This window comes from Opisthocomus hoazin, chromosome 1, assembly GCF_030867145.1.
Source record: "Opisthocomus hoazin isolate bOpiHoa1 chromosome 1, bOpiHoa1.hap1, whole genome shotgun sequence".
Taxonomy (NCBI): Eukaryota; Metazoa; Chordata; class Aves; order Opisthocomiformes; family Opisthocomidae; genus Opisthocomus; species Opisthocomus hoazin.
Genome location: NC_134414.1, coordinates 50,370,421 through 50,377,272, shown reverse-complemented (window position 1 = coordinate 50,377,272; position 6,852 = coordinate 50,370,421).

Sequence of the window (6,852 nt, the reverse complement as noted above, 5' to 3'; positions counted from 1 at the left end):
TTTATATTACAAATATAAATGCACAATATTTTGCTTTCAATTCTTTATACATAATCTCTAGAGGAATATTACAAAAAACTGTTAGTATTTTAAGTGAAATTCCTTTACAGAAATCAGTGAACCACCCAAATTTTACTGTTTGGGCATTATAAGGATATATTTCTTAATTCTATCATTATGACATTTATGGAATTCAAATGAAAGGATCATTTTTCAATGCACTTTAGAGAAGGTATCTTTCAAACCATTAATGAAAATGACTGACATGACAAGATGGCAGCAGCTGTAGAAACTTTAGTTCTATACAGCAAGTCAAAAGGCATACCAAAAGCAAATACATGGCCGTAACTTACATGAGGTGCATTATTCTTTACCAAGTACTCCTCACTTAGAGTGGCCACAGTACGGTCTTGCTCAAACAAGAGATGCTCCATTATAATAAACTTACTTGGGAAATTCAAGATTTATTACAAATTCTTTAATATCCTCAAGCGCTGTATTTCAGGACCTCACAATAAAGTTTAGGGAATATAGACCACATATCATCACAATTTTATTTAAATCTCTTTTCCAAAATGTGCAATGAAGGAGAAGAAAAAGTGAACACTTCCAACTTCATCAAAAAATGCGAGAAATCTTACACCCACAAAATCCTTATCCTTCCAATTGCGTTAGTTTCTCCTGGGTGTCCAGAAGAACAGCACTGACTTAAAGTTAGTGCTCCTGATCTTCGCAATGACAGGTATACATTCTTAACATACTCGTCAAGCAGTTTCGAAACTTCATGCCCAGCATGCCCAGGCATTGCCGTATACTCTGAACCAGGACATCACGCAGGCACCAACGCCAAGCGCACAGAAAGCTGAGCTAACCAGCTGACCCAGGCTTCCTCCAAAACCGCCCTGGCAAGCAAGAGCTTTAGAATGCTCCAAACAGAGGTGCAGGTACTGAGCCACTGGTTCAAAACAGGACAGCACGTTACGTTGTGAAAAACACTTCGAGACCTGTTTCTATGATGCAATTAATGCTCATAATGAGCACGAGCCGGATCAAGCCACTCTTCCAAATAAGCTGTTAGACATGTTATCTTTACAGTGTAATAAAACAACAACTGGATTCTACCGATTCTGCTGGTCCTTTAAACCAAGGAAAAAAGGTAAGCGAGGAACAGCATCTTCAGTGCAACAAGACAATCTATCACATGAACCACTGTCACCTGCCTTCCACTCTGTAGCACCCCATTCGCTTACACAGTGTTCGAGACAGTAACAGTCTCCTTATCACAATTTTTAGTTTATTTCACTGAAACAGAAATAAGAAACCGAGACAAAAAGAGCACTATAAAAGGCCAGGACTGGCAAGCACAAACAGCGGAATGAAATAAGTGGTTTCCTTAGCTTTCAATTACAGAGTAATGCACGAAGACAGATCTAAGTCAATCTTTCAGCTATTCATACGAATAACACTTTAAACCCCAAAACAAGTTGCAATTTTCCCTTTGTCACATAGCTACCTACTTAAACTCAGAGGTCTCTATAGCTTGAGATATTTTAACCTCAAAGAAGCCGTTGAACAACCAACCTCACAGTGGACGTCTACAAGCCCTTCATATTTGCCTTTGTGCTTACTCTTTGCTATGCCGCGCTAGTCTCAACACTTCCCCTTCGCTGGCTCTGTGGAAGGTTTTCTGGGGTATTCTTTTCACAGTGAGACACAAACCAAGTCCTGGTCTTCCACTTTCTGAGGCTACACTCATAACAGCAGGCTGTTTTCCAAGCACATACACTGCCTCTGCTATTTCCACTTTGCTTACAACAGAAGAGTTAAACTCCACTCCCCACCCTCCAACCAAAAAGAAATAAGCTTAGCTAAGGATTTTCAGAAGGACGTCTCCATTTCTTCACGTCTGATGTACTTTCACTCCAGCACAGTAGCTCATTTATGAGTACTACCACCCAACGCACTCCAGGAATCATGGGCACTGCCTTTTCAATGATCAGTAGGGCCTTCTTCTGGGAAAGCTTGTGGGATAGTGTCGCAGAGTTCATAAGATGGAAAGACCTTGTAGGAAGAGTAAAATTTGTTTCCTCAAGATAATTAATCTCTATACTTGCCTGACACCCTGAAGAAATGCGTTCCATAACTGGGCGAAGGTTAGCTGTATCCAGTTTCTGCCATTTGTTCAATGTTTTGTGATCTTTATTGCCCCTGTGACTTTAAAGGCACAGCTGTCACAGGCGTCCATGGACTAAAATTAATTTCTTTATGTAGCTGACTCTCAGTACCTCACTGACTTTAAAAAAAGAAAAGCAGGATCAAAGGCCTGAAAGTAATGCTGGAAGGTAACCAGCAAAAAGAACCAGCAAGCAAGCCCTATGTGGCAAGAAAAACCCAAGTCGCAGCCAACCCTCAACAGTTTAACTCTGAACTACCTGGAGCCAGTGCTTGAGCTTCATAATCAGATGCAGTCAATTACTCTATCCTTATCTGCATATAACGAAGGCATGAGCTGACATGGTACCTTATCTAGTAAGTAAGGATATTTCTTAGAACACGTGAGAAGACAGGTAAGAGATCACAGCAGATCAAGATATCCACCAACATTACTTTTTTGTTTATCTATGCTTGCTAGGGAATCACTCGTGGGTTGTGTGCCAGACTGAAGTGATGTCATGATGAAGAACAATCAGCTTGTGTCTGATCTTTTCACTCCAAAAAATTTGTATGCAGTCTGATTTTTTTTGTTTTTGTGGTAGAAGAAATTGAGAACAAGACACACAGCCAAACACCATCTGGTAAACAGTGGGCAGACAAACCCCATTTTCTTGCTTTCTCTCTCCATTAGTGGGGAAGGTCTCGTAAGAGGTTCAGGAAGATGGGTAGTACTGGTCATGTCAGGCTCCCCAGCTGAAGGTCAAAGAGAAGAAACGATTCCCTGTTAACCACTGTACACAAGTGGAGCTTTGTAAATGCTGAATCATCAACTATTTCTGTATCAGATATAGACTAACAATTCATTCTATCAGACTGCAGAAGTGTGTGGGGGGGGGAAAGTATTGTGACAATAAAATTAGCACTGCATGGTACTTTTAACTACGTCAACTTCTCTCTTAAAAAGATCACTACAGATATGTGACTGTGGCATTCCAAGTGAGTCACTGCCACTGGAAATCTTTAAAGCTAAGAAAGTATATTCCTGTTGATCCTCACCAGCCCGTTTCTGAACCTTTAAACAATTCTAACACATATGCACACAGAAATCCTATATACACTAAGGATTTAGAAATTCCTAAATTTGTATTAGAACATATATGTTTTCAGATAGAGAAAAACTTTCAAGATATTTTTGAAAGATTTCACATACCCTACAACTGACAAATACCAGTTTTTCTCCATTATTGTCTGAATTTCTACCACAAAGATTGAATGAGTCTTCAATTCGTAACTTACATTTCAAAATGCACAGTATGGTAAGAACACACTAAAAGCAAATGCACCTGCATTTAGTGCATTTCCTTTCTTGCTACTATTAAAAAAAGGGAATAAAATGATTGGTACAATAATAAAAATAAGCTAAGCATTTGTTAATGACAGTTCTGACTACAATCTAATACTTAAGAATCCATGCATCTTACAGGTGACTGGAAATTTTGAGGGTTTTAAAAGTTCATTACCACACCTAGCAATAACAGAAACAGAAGTAGTATGTTCCAAGGATAGTCTAACTCAAGTAATACAAACAAAATACAATTTAAAAAACCCAAAATATCAAAAAAAACAAACACCCATCACCAAGAAATACATGGCTAAATGTCTGTGTAAAGAGATACATATATTACACTACTACTAGACACACGTACTCTAGCTATTAGGGACACACTGTGTTTGTTTTTTATTTTAATCCTGAAGAATTCCAGAATATTTTACAGACCACAGCACAGAGTGCCACAAAAAAGTCGGTCCCTGCAATTAACTCAACAGGTTTTTTTAAGAATGTGTTTGCAACTTCACTTGAATCTCAAATTACTATTGTTGTTGTTTTAAGCAGGATATGAATAACTGGTGACTAACAGCCCTGTTGCTACACAGTTTACCAGTGTACTGATCGGATTAAAAGAACAATGACTAATAATGCAAGGTGTATTCATATTTGACATTGACCATATTTTTGTCCTTTTTTTAAAAAAATTATATACCACAAGTCTAGATAATAATAACCACTGCTCAGTTAAGACTGGCACAACATAGTGAATGAGGAAGTCTAACTGGTCTCAAGTGGCCTTTTCTGTACAGAAACATTAACAAGAAAATCCTTGCAGAGTAGAAGGTCCTATAATCCACGATCATCCACAATTGACAGATATCATCCATCATCAATGTAAAGCCAACGGGCAAGAGAGGCAGGTTTTGAACACACTTAGAATTGTTCATTTAACGTTCTTCTAGGATTTTCTCCATATAACATAAACACGTAGTGACACAGGGTAAATCAGATATTTGGAAAAAGTAACTAGTTTTTCTTCCTCAGTTCCTCCTTTATAGCTGACAGGACTTTATTTGTACCATGATAAGCTCATTTCAACATCTGGAAAGTGAGAAGTTCAAGAATTTGAAATTCTACTAGTTATTTATTCACACTTATTTTCCTTCAAACTGGAATTTAGTCGCTGAATTTCAAAATTAAAAAAAAAAAAATAAAACATGAGAAAATTACAGCATACATGTGAGAAAAGCTCCCAGAAAAGGTTGTTGATTTTAACTCAGGACTGGGATTAAAAAATTCTCAAATTGCTCCACAGCAGCAATACTCTAAGAATCATAAAATTATTCCTCCTATGAAACTATAAAGCAAAGTACAAAATGACCCAGCATCAAAAAACCCTCCACTCTCCTGCGGACTCAGTCAGTGTATTCCAGTAACAACAACAAAAAAAATACATCACTTGCACGCAGAAATTCCTAATTTCCAAAATAGTTCAACAATACAGTTTTAAGAATATCATCTTACTGATAGAAGCTTCAGTCTTTGGGCTTGAAAAACACCCTTAACATTATCAATAGGCCTGCCGGGATCAACACCTGACCTCTAATGCTTGTTAAAGATACTCAGAATTATCACTGAGAACACACATAGTCCAACCCTGCATGATGATTTCCTTTCAGTCAGTGTATCTAGCACTTACATTGTTTTGTGGACTAGAACAAGCTTCCTTTCTCTAGTGTGGATTCTGCTACACTAACAAAACCAGCAACAACAAATCATGCAGATACACTCATGAATAAGCAGCACAGTGCAAATATGGTGAAACAACGTTATTTCTTACAGTCAGCCAAAGAAGAAAAAGGCTGCGACACAGTGATGCAAGCAGGTCCATACAAGGCACAAAGCCATTGTGTACAGGTCCAGAACTGGCTCACATTATACATAAATATATAATAATGCTTTAATCATCAATTAATGACTTAAAACCCACCTTGAAACACACAATTACACTACCCTAACAGCCAGGCCACATCTGTTCTCTTTTCCTCCACTGTTTTTTCTTTCATGCCCTATCGTTACATGACACTGTGTACTCTGAGGCTTCCGCATTGGGAGACCCAGCGCAGACACCCGTGGGGGAGGAGGGGGTTACTCCCGCTGGGGAAGCAGGAGCCTTTACTACACGACAATGAGAGGAGATGGGCCTCAAACTGCAGGGAGACGAAAGGTTACCTCAAATAGAAGCTGCTCACCTGATTCGTGACCTGAAAAGCAAGCAGAAAACAGAAGGGAGTCAAGACCCCAGCCAGGTCCGCGGGCTCAGGCCTCCCCCGCTCCCCGCCCCCACCGGCCATCCCCCAGCCCGCTCCCCTCCGCCATCCATCCATCCATCCTCCCTCCGTCCTTCCTCCCTCGCCCGCCAGCGGCCGGCCGCCACCCACCACCGAGCCGGGCACTCACGTCGGGGTTGGCCTCCAGGGGCAGCCAGCGATGGGGCTCCATGGCGGTGGCGGCGGGGCGGCTCCCGGTACCGGCACTGGGTTGAACCTCACAGCGCGGCGCTGACAGCACCTCCCACCGCCTCGCCTCAGACCTGACCCGGGACCGCACCACCGCGGGGGGGGGGTTGAGAAGAAACCGACCTTCCCGCTCCCCCATGCGTCCCTTTCCCCCGGTTCGGAGCAGCAGCCCGCGGCAGCGTCACACTACAATAACCGCTTTCCAACCTGGGTGCTCCCGGGCAACGACGGCCTGAAGATTTCCCCCTTCCCACCCTCTTGGCTCCCCTCGGCAATGGACTCTCCCGGCGGGGCAAGCGGTGGTGCCTCGGCCGCCCCGCCCCGCGCTTGCTCCCGCCCGGCGGGGCCTGCGTGGTGCGCAGGAGCCGCCGGGGGGCGCCCCGCCGCCCCCGCAGCCGATCCCGGCCCCACCCCCGGTCCCGCTGCAGGCGGCCCGCGGAGCCCTGGCGGGAAGCGGGCGCCGAGGGCTGGGAACAGCAGGGCCCCTGCGGAGCGACCTCCGGCCCCTGAGCTGAACCGCAGCCGTTCGCCGGCGGCGAGGTGCGGGCAGCGCTGGGGGAAGCACGCCGGGCTGCCGGTGGAACGGCGGAGCGGTGGCAGTGGGAACCTGCGCGTCGGCTGGGAAGGCTGCGGTGCCTGCGGCAGCGAGGACGCGGGCGGCGAGGTCCCCACCGCAGCCGGGGGCCCAGGCTCCAGGAAGCGCAGTGGGAGTTTCTCCCGTCTGCCGCAAGAGCGTGGCCAAGAACTTGGTGTAGTTCTTTGGAGAGTGTTGGTGCAAGTTACGCCCCGTTCTGTGAAATGGAGTAAGCTGCCTGGTGGTGGTTTTATTAAATTTTACTCACTGTGTTG